Below are 16,011 nucleotides of genomic sequence, written 5' to 3'. Positions count from 1 at the left end.
TTGCATGTGACACTGGGCTTAGGATCTGCATAGGAAACACACACAAGCACACACCTACCTTTGTTGCCTGCAGATGCCTCCTTGGCTGTCCCCAAACGGTATCAAACCAACACCCACGGGAAGCTGTAAGCATAGAGGACATGCCTGCACCCCATTGGACTTACCTGTGTGGGTTAAATCCGGGTTATTTGACAACCTATGGCGGTGATGGTTCTGCTCAGGCAGAGCAGTGCTGATGCTCCTCATAAAGCTGTCGCTGCTGTGAAGGTTCTAGGTGACATCACAAATCCCTTTGGTTACATACACAACAAAGCTGGGTTGTTGTTGTTTACACTCTGCAAGGCCTGTGGAAGTGAGTGACATCATAGCACTGTAGTTCTGAGGGTTCAAGATGGATGCAACAATCTCCTGTTGCTTCTATGAAGGCCGTAATAGACGACATCACCAAACAGCTCCATAGTCACATACACAGCAAAGGAGAGATGTTGTTTACACCTAGTGATGTCAGTGGTATTGAGTGACATCACAGCACAGTGCTAAGGCTCCTGGGCCTGGACACAGCAGCGGCTGCAATATCTCAACGGAGAATACGTTTATATCTATGTGTGTGTGTGCGCATATATATATATATATATATATATATATATATATATATATATATATATATATATATTTCTCCGCCGAAATCACTTTTAAACCCATTTCCACCTTTTTTTCCCTTCTCTTCCTCTTACTTTTTTTTCACGTTTTTTTACGTTTTTCTCCTTTTCGCCTCTTTTCTGGGCGTATTATTCTTCTTTTTCTTCTTTTTTTTCGTCTAATGCATACCCCATCAGTGCAGCAATGCTTATTCAATACCGCCAGCAGATGGAGACACTGGGGGATAATTTTCTAAGGATTTATACTGATTTTTCCTGTCTGAATTTGTCGCACAGAAAGTTGCAGGCCAAATATGTGTGACATTTCTGCGACTTTAGCTTCTAGAGCATTTTTACAACATTATACATAGGTGCTGAATACATAAAAAGCGACTGTTCAGCGACAGACAAGTCGCATCGGCTGAAAGTAGGCCAGAATGTCAGTCCATGTTGGAGCAGGTTTAGATACAGTCTAAAGCATAGATCTCAAAGTCTGTGCACAGAATTTAGCAAGGGCCTCGCACCTTCTGATGCATCAGGTAGGTGCACAATAGCATAGCCTAACCCTCTGTACTTTGGTCTATATTGATGCGGGACATAGACAGCCAGCTGATGACCAATCCATTAGTGCAATGGATGGCTGGAAGCATTTGTCTTTGCCTTTGCAATACCACAGAAGCAATGCATGGTCAATGTACAGCAATGACACACCTGTGTGAACAGCCAGGAGACCCCCCCCCCCCCCCCCCCATGTTATGTTACATAGTTACATAGTTAGTACGGTCGAAAAAAGACATATGTCCATCACGTTCAACCAGGGAATTAAGGGGTAGGGGTGTGGCGCGATATTGGGGAAGGGATGAGATTTTATATTTCTTCATAAGCATTAATCTTATTTTGTCAATTAGGAACATTCAGCACCCACCCGCTATCAAGGCAGCTGCCTATCATGTCATGCCCTACCTGCACAGGTGTGCTGGCTACTCAAATGATCCAATTAAGGAGGCCATTTAGTCAGCAGCAGAAGTCCTGTGCCTGGACGCTCCAACAGGGGCCAGACACAAGCAGAAGCAGAAGCAGCAGAAGCAGCAGCAGCACCACCTTTTGTTTTTTGGCTGCAGCAGCAGCAAGGCCCACAGGGCTGGCTAGCTGGCTAGCCAGCAAGCAGGTAGCAATGAAAGTAGGAATCTTTCTTTTTAACCCTGTAAGGGGGTGGTGCACTGTACCCGAAGATACTGCCATATCGGGTCAATGCATAGGGCGACGGAAGCAAGCTTCGAAATCGGCCCCCGTTCTCAAAAATCCATTTAATATATGGTCCCCAGATAGGGGACGTATCAGATATTAAACTGATAAGAACAGATACTACACTTGATCTTAGCCAAAAGGCCGAGAAGCGATAACCGTGAAAGGGGCGGGCCCAACAAGGTCCCCTTCATGGGCACTATCACTGCTTGCTGTCAGGGAGGCTGCCAGACAATTTTCCATGCACACTCTGGGCTGGGGGGCAGTCAACCACCAGTACACACAGCAGAACCTAAACCCATACCATTATTGCTAAGCAGCAAGACAGGGGCCCATTGCACTCCCACGGGGCCTTTTTAAATGCAATCCATAACCCGGATTTGCCAGGAACCCTTCTTACTCCTCCTACTTGCATGTGACACTGGGCTTAGGATCTGCATAGGAAACACACACACAAGCACACACCTACCTTTGTTGCCTGCAGATGCCTCCTTGGCTGTCCCCAAACGGTATCAAACCAACACCCACGGGAAGCTGTAAGCATAGAGGACATGCCTGCACCCCATTGGACTTACCTGTGTGGGTTAAATCCGGGTTATTTGACAACCTATGGCGGTGATGGTTCTGCTCAGGCAGAGCAGTGCTGATGCTCCTCATAAAGCTGTCGCTGCTGTGAAGGTTCTAGGTGACATCACAAATCCCTTTGGTTACATACACAACAAAGCTGGGTTGTTGTTGTTTACACTCTGCAAGGCCTGTGGAAGTGAGTGACATCATAGCACTGTAGTTCTGAGGGTTCAAGATGGATGCAACAATCTCCTGTTGCTTCTATGAAGGCCATAATAGACGACATCACCAAACAGCTCCATAGTCACATACACAGCAAAGGAGAGATGTTGTTTACACCTAGTGATGTCAGTGGTATTGAGTGACATCACAGCACAGTGCTAAGGCTCCTGGGCCTGGACACAGCAGCGGCTGCAATATCTCAACGGAGAATACGTTTATATCTATGTGTGTGTGTGCGCATATATATGTATATATATATATATATATATATATATATATATATATTTCTCCGCCGAAATCACTTTTAAACCCATTTCCACCTTTTTTTCCCTTCTCTTCCTCTTACTTTTTTTTCACGTTTTTTTACGTTTTTCTCCTTTTCGCCTCTTTTCTGGGCGTATTATTCTTCTTTTTCTTCTTTTTTTTCGTCTAATGCATACCCCATCAGTGCAGCAATGCTTATTCAATACCGCCAGCAGATGGAGACACTGGGGGATAATTTTCTAAGGATTTATACTGATTTTTCCTGTCTGAATTTGTCGCACAGAAAGTTGCAGGCCAAATATGTGTGACATTTCTGCGACTTTAGCTTCTAGAGCATTTTTACAACATTATACATAGGTGCTGAATACATAAAAAGCGACTGTTCAGCGACAGACAAGTCGCATCGGCTGAAAGTAGGCCAGAATGTCAGTCCATGTTGGAGCAGGTTTAGATACAGTCTAAAGCATAGATCTCAAAGTCTGTGCACAGAATTTAGCAAGGGCCTCGCACCTTCTGATGCATCAGGTAGGTGCACAATAGCATAGCCTAACCCTCTGTACTTTGGTCTATATTGATGCGGGACATAGACAGCCAGCTGATGACCAATCCATTAGTGCAATGGATGGCTGGAAGCATTTGTCTTTGCCTTTGCAATACCACAGAAGCAATGCATGGTCAATGTACAGCAATGACACACCTGTGTGAACAGCCAGGAGACCCCCCCCCCCCCCCCCCCATGTTATGTTACATAGTTACATAGTTAGTACGGTCGAAAAAAGACATATGTCCATCACGTTCAACCAGGGAATTAAGGGGTAGGGGTGTGGCGCGATATTGGGGAAGGGATGAGATTTTATATTTCTTCATAAGCATTAATCTTATTTTGTCAATTAGGAACATTCAGCACCCACCCGCTATCAAGGCAGCTGCCTATCATGTCATGCCCTACCTGCACAGGTGTGCTGGCTACTCAAATGATCCAATTAAGGAGGCCATTTAGTCAGCAGCAGCAGAAGTCCTGTGCCTGGACGCTCCAACAGCGGCCAGACACAAGCAGAAGCAGAAGCAGCAGAAGCAGCAGCAGCACCACCTTTTGTTTTTTGGCTGCAGCAGCAGCAAGGCCCACAGGGCTGGCTAGCTGGCTAGCCAGCAAGCAGGTAGCAATGAAAGTAGGAATCTTTCTTTTTAACCCTGTAAGGGGGTGGTGCACTGTACCCGAAGATACTGCCATATCGGGTCAATGCATAGGGCGACGGAAGCAAGCTTCGAAATCGGCCCCCGTTCTCAAAAATCCATTTAATATATGGTCCCCAGATAGGGGACGTATCAGATATTAAACTGATAAGAACAGATACTACACTTGATCTTAGCCAAAAGGCCGAGAAGCGATAACCGTGAAAGGGGCGGGCCCAACAAGGTCCCCTTCATGGGCACTATCACTGCTTGCTGTCAGGGAGGCTGCCAGACAATTTTCCATGCACACTCTGGGCTGGGGGGCAGTCAACCACCAGTACACACAGCAGAACCTAAACCCATACCATTATTGCTAAGCAGCAAGACAGGGGCCCATTGCACTCCCACGGGGCCTTTTTAAATGCAATCCATAACCCGGATTTGCCAGGAACCCTTCTTACTCCTCCTACTTGCATGTGACACTGGGCTTAGGATCTGCATAGGAAACACACACACAAGCACACACCTACCTTTGTTGCCTGCAGATGCCTCCTTGGCTGTCCCCAAACGGTATCAAACCAACACCCACGGGAAGCTGTAAGCATAGAGGACATGCCTGCACCCCATTGGACTTACCTGTGTGGGTTAAATCCGGGTTATTTGACAACCTATGGCGGTGATGGTTCTGCTCAGGCAGAGCAGTGCTGATGCTCCTCATAAAGCTGTCGCTGCTGTGAAGGTTCTAGGTGACATCACAAATCCCTTTGGTTACATACACAACAAAGCTGGGTTGTTGTTGTTTACACTCTGCAAGGCCTGTGGAAGTGAGTGACATCATAGCACTGTAGTTCTGAGGGTTCAAGATGGATGCAACAATCTCCTGTTGCTTCTATGAAGGCCATAATAGACGACATCACCAAACAGCTCCATAGTCACATACACAGCAAAGGAGAGATGTTGTTTACACCTAGTGATGTCAGTGGTATTGAGTGACATCACAGCACAGTGCTAAGGCTCCTGGGCCTGGACACAGCAGCGGCTGCAATATCTCAACGGAGAATACGTTTATATCTATGTGTGTGTGTGCGCATATATATATATATATATATATATATATATATATATATATATATATATATTTCTCCGCCGAAATCACTTTTAAACCCATTTCCACCTTTTTTTCCCTTCTCTTCCTCTTACTTTTTTTTCACGTTTTTTTACGTTTTTCTCCTTTTCGCCTCTTTTCTGGGCGTATTATTCTTCTTTTTCTTCTTTTTTTTCGTCTAATGCATACCCCATCAGTGCAGCAATGCTTATTCAATACCGCCAGCAGATGGAGACACTGGGGGATAATTTTCTAAGGATTTATACTGATTTTTCCTGTCTGAATTTGTCGCACAGAAAGTTGCAGGCCAAATATGTGTGACATTTCTGCGACTTTAGCTTCTAGAGCATTTTTACAACATTATACATAGGTGCTGAATACATAAAAAGCGACTGTTCAGCGACAGACAAGTCGCATCGGCTGAAAGTAGGCCAGAATGTCAGTCCATGTTGGAGCAGGTTTAGATACAGTCTAAAGCATAGATCTCAAAGTCTGTGCACAGAATTTAGCAAGGGCCTCGCACCTTCTGATGCATCAGGTAGGTGCACAATAGCATAGCCTAACCCTCTGTACTTTGGTCTATATTGATGCGGGACATAGACAGCCAGCTGATGACCAATCCATTAGTGCAATGGATGGCTGGAAGCATTTGTCTTTGCCTTTGCAATACCACAGAAGCAATGCATGGTCAATGTACAGCAATGACACACCTGTGTGAACAGCCAGGAGACCCCCCCCCCCCCCCCCCCATGTTATGTTACATAGTTACATAGTTAGTACGGTCGAAAAAAGACATATGTCCATCACGTTCAACCAGGGAATTAAGGGGTAGGGGTGTGGCGCGATATTGGGGAAGGGATGAGATTTTATATTTCTTCATAAGCATTAATCTTATTTTGTCAATTAGGAACATTCAGCACCCACCCGCTATCAAGGCAGCTGCCTATCATGTCATGCCCTACCTGCACAGGTGTGCTGGCTACTCAAATGATCCAATTAAGGAGGCCATTTAGTCAGCAGCAGCAGAAGTCCTGTGCCTGGACGCTCCAACAGCGGCCAGACACAAGCAGAAGCAGAAGCAGCAGAAGCAGCAGCAGCACCACCTTTTGTTTTTTGGCTGCAGCAGCAGCAAGGCCCACAGGGCTGGCTAGCTGGCTAGCCAGCAAGCAGGTAGCAATGAAAGTAGGAATCTTTCTTTTTAACCCTGTAAGGGGGTGGTGCACTGTACCCGAAGATACTGCCATATCGGGTCAATGCATAGGGCGACGGAAGCAAGCTTCGAAATCGGCCCCCGTTCTCAAAAATCCATTTAATATATGGTCCCCAGATAGGGGACGTATCAGATATTAAACTGATAAGAACAGATACTACACTTGATCTTAGCCAAAAGGCCGAGAAGCGATAACCGTGAAAGGGGCGGGCCCAACAAGGTCCCCTTCATGGGCACTATCACTGCTTGCTGTCAGGGAGGCTGCCAGACAATTTTCCATGCACACTCTGGGCTGGGGGGCAGTCAACCACCAGTACACACAGCAGAACCTAAACCCATACCATTATTGCTAAGCAGCAAGACAGGGGCCCATTGCACTCCCACGGGGCCTTTTTAAATGCAATCCATAACCCGGATTTGCCAGGAACCCTTCTTACTCCTCCTACTTGCATGTGACACTGGGCTTAGGATCTGCATAGGAAACACACACACAAGCACACACCTACCTTTGTTGCCTGCAGATGCCTCCTTGGCTGTCCCCAAACGGTATCAAACCAACACCCACGGGAAGCTGTAAGCATAGAGGACATGCCTGCACCCCATTGGACTTACCTGTGTGGGTTAAATCCGGGTTATTTGACAACCTATGGCGGTGATGGTTCTGCTCAGGCAGAGCAGTGCTGATGCTCCTCATAAAGCTGTCGCTGCTGTGAAGGTTCTAGGTGACATCACAAATCCCTTTGGTTACATACACAACAAAGCTGGGTTGTTGTTGTTTACACTCTGCAAGGCCTGTGGAAGTGAGTGACATCATAGCACTGTAGTTCTGAGGGTTCAAGATGGATGCAACAATCTCCTGTTGCTTCTATGAAGGCCGTAATAGACGACATCACCAAACAGCTCCATAGTCACATACACAGCAAAGGAGAGATGTTGTTTACACCTAGTGATGTCAGTGGTATTGAGTGACATCACAGCACAGTGCTAAGGCTCCTGGGCCTGGACACAGCAGCGGCTGCAATATCTCAACGGAGAATACGTTTATATCTATGTGTGTGTGTGCGCATATATATATATATATATATATATATATATATATATATATATATTTCTCCGCCGAAATCACTTTTAAACCCATTTCCACCTTTTTTTCCCTTCTCTTCCTCTTACTTTTTTTTCACGTTTTTTTACGTTTTTCTCCTTTTCGCCTCTTTTCTGGGCGTATTATTCTTCTTTTTCTTCTTTTTTTCCGTCTAATGCATACCCCATCAGTGCAGCAATGCTTATTCAATACCGCCAGCAGATGGAGACACTGGGGGATAATTTTCTAAGGATTTATACTGATTTTTCCTGTCTGAATTTGTCGCACAGAAAGTTGCAGGCCAAATATGTGTGACATTTCTGCGACTTTAGCTTCTAGAGCATTTTTACAACATTATACATAGGTGCTGAATACATAAAAAGCGACTGTTCAGCGACAGACAAGTCGCATCGGCTGAAAGTAGGCCAGAATGTCAGTCCATGTTGGAGCAGGTTTAGATACAGTCTAAAGCATAGATCTCAAAGTCTGTGCACAGAATTTAGCAAGGGCCTCGCACCTTCTGATGCATCAGGTAGGTGCACAATAGCATAGCCTAACCCTCTGTACTTTGGTCTATATTGATGCGGGACATAGACAGCCAGCTGATGACCAATCCATTAGTGCAATGGATGGCTGGAAGCATTTGTCTTTGCCTTTGCAATACCACAGAAGCAATGCATGGTCAATGTACAGCAATGACACACCTGTGTGAACAGCCAGGAGACCCCCCCCCCCCCCCCCCATGTTATGTTACATAGTTACATAGTTAGTACGGTCGAAAAAAGACATATGTCCATCACGTTCAACCAGGGAATTAAGGGGTAGGGGTGTGGCGCGATATTGGGGAAGGGATGAGATTTTATATTTCTTCATAAGCATTAATCTTATTTTGTCAATTAGGAACATTCAGCACCCACCCGCTATCAAGGCAGCTGCCTATCATGTCATGCCCTACCTGCACAGGTGTGCTGGCTACTCAAATGATCCAATTAAGGAGGCCATTTAGTCAGCAGCAGCAGAAGTCCTGTGCCTGGACGCTCCAACAGGGGCCAGACACAAGCAGAAGCAGAAGCAGCAGAAGCAGCAGCAGCACCACCTTTTGTTTTTTGGCTGCAGCAGCAGCAAGGCCCACAGGGCTGGCTAGCTGGCTAGCCAGCAAGCAGGTAGCAATGAAAGTAGGAATCTTTCTTTTTAACCCTGTAAGGGGGTGGTGCACTGTACCCGAAGATACTGCCATATCGGGTCAATGCATAGGGCGACGGAAGCAAGCTTCGAAATCGGCCCCCGTTCTCAAAAATCCATTTAATATATGGTCCCCAGATAGGGGACGTATCAGATATTAAACTGATAAGAACAGATAAAGTTAGCCCTCAGAACTCACTCAGAGTTCCAAGATCTTATTTGGAACTCAATTTTGTGTTCATCATCAGGTAACATGTTTTTATTTCTTTTCTTAAACACTAATGAAACAAAATAGAACATTTAAAAACAAAATAAGAAACAACATAAAATAGCAAAACCAAACATTACTTTCTAATTAAGCAAAACCAAATTAGAAGGTCATCCCCTTCCTCCATGCAAACACCATTAGAAAGTCTATCAGTCCTCGACTGATATTGCCATTTGCTATATCTTTCTTAACTTGAGACGCTAACCAGCCTGGAATTTTATACGTTTCAACAAAACGGTTCATGTCTGCCTTGAAAGAAAAATAGACTTTATCCCGAGCTTTTTCCTCCCGGTTCTTCAAGCCTATCTTTAGATCCATCATATCTTTGTCAAACGTTTTTCTTTCTGCTTCCGACAAATTTTCCAACAAACCACCAAGCACACCAAAATACTGCACTGGCACATACACTTCCTCCTCTATCTTCTTCTGCTCTGTAGGTCTTCTAGTTGGAACCTGCTCCACTTCTGGTTCTTTCACTTCAGCTGGTTCCTCTCTGCTTCTTTTTACAGCTTCCTTTTTCTCTGAATTTTTCTCAGACTTTTTCTTAGGACACGAGCCAAGCAGATGGCCCTCCTCACCACACAGATGGCATTTCCTTTTCTTTTGACAATTTTCCACGTCGTGACCCTCCTCTTGACACTTGAAACACCACAAAAACGTGCAATCCTCCTTTCTGTGACCGTACTGTTTACATTTGCGGCAAAAATCTTGCATGCCAGAAAAATACAGATCCCCGTTCACAGAACCAATTTTAAACCGTCCTGGGGGGATCACTAACTTGCCATCTGCCATTTTAAATTTCACATGGAACCTCCACTTGGTGGTCCATAGTCCATATTGATTAAATACCTTGCCTTTAGGCAGAACACTGTCACAGAATCGAGACAAAAAGGTAACGATATCCTCCTCCGAAGTATATGGGCTATACATCCTTATAGTCACCAATCGTTCTCTACGTGGGAAATGTGGAACTATCTCCACCCCTTCCAAAACCGGACATACCTTCTTTTGCTGCAATATGTTCCAAAATGACTCATAGTCCTCTTCAGAAGCCAGCACCACGTCGTAGTATCCACTTCTGGGAAACTCAAGCATGGATAGGATTTGCTCCCTCTTGACTTCCAGCAACTTAAACAGCACTTCTTCCACGACAAAAACAAGGCCTCTTTCCTTCTTCCGGACATCGAGCAGGGAAATACGAACTCCATTCCGAAGTCTCGCAAAAGGCGGCACGCCTTCCGAAGAAAAACCGCAATCTTCCTCCATGTCCATGATGTCCAGACACCTCCCCCACCGAAGTAGGTAGGTGGGGATCGCCTCCCGTTGTCTGGGGACTAAGCCGGCTCCCTGATAGCAGCAGGGGGGTGAAGTCCCTCCGTTAAGAAGGACGATCCCCCCAGGCAAAGGAGCCGGGTACCCCAGAAACCCTCTGGCCAGACCAAGTGAGCAGAACTACACTTGATCTTAGCCAAAAGGCCGAGAAGCGATAACCGTGAAAGGGGCGGGCCCAACAAGGTCCCCTTCATGGGCACTATCACTGCTTGCTGTCAGGGAGGCTGCCAGACAATTTTCCATGCACACTCTGGGCTGGGGGGCAGTCAACCACCAGTACACACAGCAGAACCTAAACCCATACCATTATTGCTAAGCAGCAAGACAGGGGCCCATTGCACTCCCACGGGGCCTTTTTAAATGCAATCCATAACCCGGATTTGCCAGGAACCCTTCTTACTCCTCCTACTTGCATGTGACACTGGGCTTAGGATCTGCATAGGAAACACACACACAAGCACACACCTACCTTTGTTGCCTGCAGATGCCTCCTTGGCTGTCCCCAAATGGTATCAAACCAACACCCACGGGAAGCTGTAAGCATAGAGGACATGCCTGCACCCCATTGGACTTACCTGTGTGGGTTAAATCCGGGTTATTTGACAACCTATGGCGGTGATGGTTCTGCTCAGGCAGAGCAGTGCTGATGCTCCTCATAAAGCTGTCGCTGCTGTGAAGGTTCTAGGTGACATCACAAATCCCTTTGGTTACATACACAACAAAGCTGGGTTGTTGTTGTTTACACTCTGCAAGGCCTGTGGAAGTGAGTGACATCATAGCACTGTAGTTCTGAGGGTTCAAGATGGATGCAACAATCTCCTGTTGCTTCTATGAAGGCCGTAATAGACGACATCACCAAACAGCTCCATAGTCACATACACAGCAAAGGAGAGATGTTGTTTACACCTAGTGATGTCAGTGGTATTGAGTGACATCACAGCACAGTGCTAAGGCTCCTGGGCCTGGACACAGCAGCGGCTGCAATATCTCAACGGAGAATACGTTTATATCTATGTGTGTGTGTGCGCATATATATATATATATATATATATATATATATATATATATATATTTCTCCGCCGAAATCACTTTTAAACCCATTTCCACCTTTTTTTCCCTTCTCTTCCTCTTACTTTTTTTTCACGTTTTTTTACGTTTTTCTCCTTTTCGCCTCTTTTCTGGGCGTATTATTCTTCTTTTTCTTCTTTTTTTTCGTCTAATGCATACCCCATCAGTGCAGCAATGCTTATTCAATACCGCCAGCAGATGGAGACACTGGGGGATAATTTTCTAAGGATTTATACTGATTTTTCCTGTCTGAATTTGTCGCACAGAAAGTTGCAGGCCAAATATGTGTGACATTTCTGCGACTTTAGCTTCTAGAGCATTTTTACAACATTATACATAGGTGCTGAATACATAAAAAGCGACTGTTCAGCGACAGACAAGTCGCATCGGCTGAAAGTAGGCCAGAATGTCAGTCCATGTTGGAGCAGGTTTAGATACAGTCTAAAGCATAGATCTCAAAGTCTGTGCACAGAATTTAGCAAGGGCCTCGCACCTTCTGATGCATCAGGTAGGTGCACAATAGCATAGCCTAACCCTCTGTACTTTGGTCTATATTGATGCGGGACATAGACAGCCAGCTGATGACCAATCCATTAGTGCAATGGATGGCTGGAAGCATTTGTCTTTGCCTTTGCAATACCACAGAAGCAATGCATGGTCAATGTACAGCAATGACACACCTGTGTGAACAGCCAGGAGACCCCCCCCCCCCCCCCCCCCCCCATGTTATGTTACATAGTTACATAGTTAGTACGGTCGAAAAAAGACATATGTCCATCACGTTCAACCAGGGAATTAAGGGGTAGGGGTGTGGCGCGATATTGGGGAAGGGATGAGATTTTATATTTCTTCATAAGCATTAATCTTATTTTGTCAATTAGGAACATTCAGCACCCACCCGCTATCAAGGCAGCTGCCTATCATGTCATGCCCTACCTGCACAGGTGTGCTGGCTACTCAAATGATCCAATTAAGGAGGCCATTTAGTCAGCAGCAGCAGAAGTCCTGTGCCTGGACGCTCCAACAGGGGCCAGACACAAGCAGAAGCAGAAGCAGCAGAAGCAGCAGCAGCACCACCTTTTGTTTTTTGGCTGCAGCAGCAGCAAGGCCCACAGGGCTGGCTAGCTGGCTAGCCAGCAAGCAGGTAGCAATGAAAGTAGGAATCTTTCTTTTTAACCCTGTAAGGGGGTGGTGCACTGTACCCGAAGATACTGCCATATCGGGTCAATGCATAGGGCGACGGAAGCAAGCTTCGAAATCGGCCCCCGTTCTCAAAAATCCATTTAATATATGGTCCCCAGATAGGGGACGTATCAGATATTAAACTGATAAGAACAGATACTACACTTGATCTTAGCCAAAAGGCCGAGAAGCGATAACCGTGAAAGGGGCGGGCCCAACAAGGTCCCCTTCATGGGCACTATCACTGCTTGCTGTCAGGGAGGCTGCCAGACAATTTTCCATGCACACTCTGGGCTGGGGGGCAGTCAACCACCAGTACACACAGCAGAACCTAAACCCATACCATTATTGCTAAGCAGCAAGACAGGGGCCCATTGCACTCCCACGGGGCCTTTTTAAATGCAATCCATAACCCGGATTTGCCAGGAACCCTTCTTACTCCTCCTACTTGCATGTGACACTGGGCTTAGGATCTGCATAGGAAACACACACACAAGCACACACCTACCTTTGTTGCCTGCAGATGCCTCCTTGGCTGTCCCCAAACGGTATCAAACCAACACCCACGGGAAGCTGTAAGCATAGAGGACATGCCTGCACCCCATTGGACTTACCTGTGTGGGTTAAATCCGGGTTATTTGACAACCTATGGCGGTGATGGTTCTGCTCAGGCAGAGCAGTGCTGATGCTCCTCATAAAGCTGTCGCTGCTGTGAAGGTTCTAGGTGACATCACAAATCCCTTTGGTTACATACACAACAAAGCTGGGTTGTTGTTGTTTACACTCTGCAAGGCCTGTGGAAGTGAGTGACATCATAGCACTGTAGTTCTGAGGGTTCAAGATGGATGCAACAATCTCCTGTTGCTTCTATGAAGGCCGTAATAGACGACATCACCAAACAGCTCCATAGTCACATACACAGCAAAGGAGAGATGTTGTTTACACCTAGTGATGTCAGTGGTATTGAGTGACATCACAGCACAGTGCTAAGGCTCCTGGGCCTGGACACAGCAGCGGCTGCAATATCTCAACGGAGAATACGTTTATATCTATGTGTGTGTGTGCGCATATATATATATATATATATATATATATATATATATTTCTCCGCCGAAATCACTTTTAAACCCATTTCCACCTTTTTTTCCCTTCTCTTCCTCTTACTTTTTTTTCACGTTTTTTTACGTTTTTCTCCTTTTCGCCTCTTTTCTGGGCGTATTATTCTTCTTTTTCTTCTTTTTTTTCGTCTAATGCATACCCCATCAGTGCAGCAATGCTTATTCAATACCGCCAGCAGATGGAGACACTGGGGGATAATTTTCTAAGGATTTATACTGATTTTTCCTGTCTGAATTTGTCGCACAGAAAGTTGCAGGCCAAATATGTGTGACATTTCTGCGACTTTAGCTTCTAGAGCATTTTTACAACATTATACATAGGTGCTGAATACATAAAAAGCGACTGTTCAGCGACAGACAAGTCGCATCGGCTGAAAGTAGGCCAGAATGTCAGTCCATGTTGGAGCAGGTTTAGATACAGTCTAAAGCATAGATCTCAAAGTCTGTGCACAGAATTTAGCAAGGGCCTCGCACCTTCTGATGCATCAGGTAGGTGCACAATAGCATAGCCTAACCCTCTGTACTTTGGTCTATATTGATGCGGGACATAGACAGCCAGCTGATGACCAATCCATTAGTGCAATGGATGGCTGGAAGCATTTGTCTTTGCCTTTGCAATACCACAGAAGCAATGCATGGTCAATGTACAGCAATGACACACCTGTGTGAACAGCCAGGAGACCCCCCCCCCCCCCCCATGTTATGTTACATAGTTACATAGTTAGTACGGTCGAAAAAAGACATATGTCCATCACGTTCAACCAGGGAATTAAGGGGTAGGGGTGTGGCGCGATATTGGGGAAGGGATGAGATTTTATATTTCTTCATAAGCATTAATCTTATTTTGTCAATTAGGAACATTCAGCACCCACCCGCTATCAAGGCAGCTGCCTATCATGTCATGCCCTACCTGCACAGGTGTGCTGGCTACTCAAATGATCCAATTAAGGAGGCCATTTAGTCAGCAGCAGCAGAAGTCCTGTGCCTGGACGCTCCAACAGGGGCCAGACACAAGCAGAAGCAGAAGCAGCAGAAGCAGCAGCAGCACCACCTTTTGTTTTTTGGCTGCAGCAGCAGCAAGGCCCACAGGGCTGGCTAGCTGGCTAGCCAGCAAGCAGGTAGCAATGAAAGTAGGAATCTTTCTTTTTAACCCTGTAAGGGGGTGGTGCACTGTACCCGAAGATACTGCCATATCGGGTCAATGCATAGGGCGACGGAAGCAAGCTTCGAAATCGGCCCCCGTTCTCAAAAATCCATTTAATATATGGTCCCCAGATAGGGGACGTATCAGATATTAAACTGATAAGAACAGATACTACACTTGATCTTAGCCAAAAGGCCGAGAAGCGATAACCGTGAAAGGGGCGGGCCCAACAAGGTCCCCTTCATGGGCACTATCACTGCTTGCTGTCAGGGAGGCTGCCAGACAATTTTCCATGCACACTCTGGGCTGGGGGGCAGTCAACCACCAGTACACACAGCAGAACCTAAACCCATACCATTATTGCTAAGCAGCAAGACAGGGGCCCATTGCACTCCCACGGGGCCTTTTTAAATGCAATCCATAACCCGGATTTGCCAGGAACCCTTCTTACTCCTCCTACTTGCATGTGACACTGGGCTTAGGATCTGCATAGGAAACACACACACAAGCACACACCTACCTTTGTTGCCTGCAGATGCCTCCTTGGCTGTCCCCAAACGGTATCAAACCAACACCCACGGGAAGCTGTAAGCATAGAGGACATGCCTGCACCCCATTGGACTTACCTGTGTGGGTTAAATCCGGGTTATTTGACAACCTATGGCGGTGATGGTTCTGCTCAGGCAGAGCAGTGCTGATGCTCCTCATAAAGCTGTCGCTGCTGTGAAGGTTCTAGGTGACATCACAAATCCCTTTGGTTACATACACAACAAAGCTGGGTTGTTGTTGTTTACACTCTGCAAGGCCTGTGGAAGTGAGTGACATCATAGCACTGTAGTTCTGAGGGTTCAAGATGGATGCAACAATCTCCTGTTGCTTCTATGAAGGCCGTAATAGACGACATCACCAAACAGCTCCATAGTCACATACACAGCAAAGGAGAGATGTTGTTTACACCTAGTGATGTCAGTGGTATTGAGTGACATCACAGCACAGTGCTAAGGCTCCTGGGCCTGGACACAGCAGCGGCTGCAATATCTCAACGGAGAATACGTTTATATCTATGTGTGTGTGTGCGCATATATATATATATATATATATATATATATATATATATATATATATATATATATATTTCTCCGCCGAAATCACTTTTAAACCCATTTCCACCTTTTTTTCCCTTCTCTTCCTCTTACTTTTTTTTCACGTTTT

The 16,011-nt window shown here is 45.9% G+C and overlaps 6 non-coding genes across 6 annotated transcripts; all 6 read right to left on the bottom strand.

Moving 5' to 3' along the window:
• Positions 1-1,848: 1,848 nt before the first annotated feature.
• Positions 1,849-2,039, bottom strand: LOC130332225 (U2 spliceosomal RNA). Its single transcript, XR_008874952.1, has one exon. It is a non-coding gene; the product is annotated as a U2 spliceosomal RNA (small nuclear RNA).
• Positions 2,040-4,135: 2,096 nt separating this feature from the next.
• LOC130332224 (U2 spliceosomal RNA) lies at positions 4,136-4,326 on the bottom strand. The gene has a single exon (XR_008874951.1). It is a non-coding gene; the product is annotated as a U2 spliceosomal RNA (small nuclear RNA).
• Positions 4,327-6,426: 2,100 nt separating this feature from the next.
• LOC130332223 (U2 spliceosomal RNA) lies at positions 6,427-6,617 on the bottom strand. Its single transcript, XR_008874950.1, has one exon. It is a non-coding gene; the product is annotated as a U2 spliceosomal RNA (small nuclear RNA).
• Positions 6,618-8,710: 2,093 nt separating this feature from the next.
• On the bottom strand, positions 8,711-8,894 carry LOC130332263 (U2 spliceosomal RNA). The gene has a single exon (XR_008874983.1). It is a non-coding gene; the product is annotated as a U2 spliceosomal RNA (small nuclear RNA).
• Positions 8,895-12,541: 3,647 nt separating this feature from the next.
• LOC130332222 (U2 spliceosomal RNA) lies at positions 12,542-12,732 on the bottom strand. The gene has a single exon (XR_008874949.1). It is a non-coding gene; the product is annotated as a U2 spliceosomal RNA (small nuclear RNA).
• Positions 12,733-14,815: 2,083 nt separating this feature from the next.
• Positions 14,816-15,006, bottom strand: LOC130332221 (U2 spliceosomal RNA). The gene has a single exon (XR_008874948.1). It is a non-coding gene; the product is annotated as a U2 spliceosomal RNA (small nuclear RNA).
• Positions 15,007-16,011: the final 1,005 nt, after the last annotated feature.

The sequence above is a fragment of the Hyla sarda genome, unplaced genomic scaffold, assembly GCF_029499605.1.
Source record: "Hyla sarda isolate aHylSar1 unplaced genomic scaffold, aHylSar1.hap1 scaffold_373, whole genome shotgun sequence".
Lineage (NCBI taxonomy): Eukaryota > Metazoa > Chordata > Amphibia > Anura > Hylidae > Hyla > Hyla sarda.
This window is presented reverse-complemented; position numbering and strand designations above follow the sequence as displayed.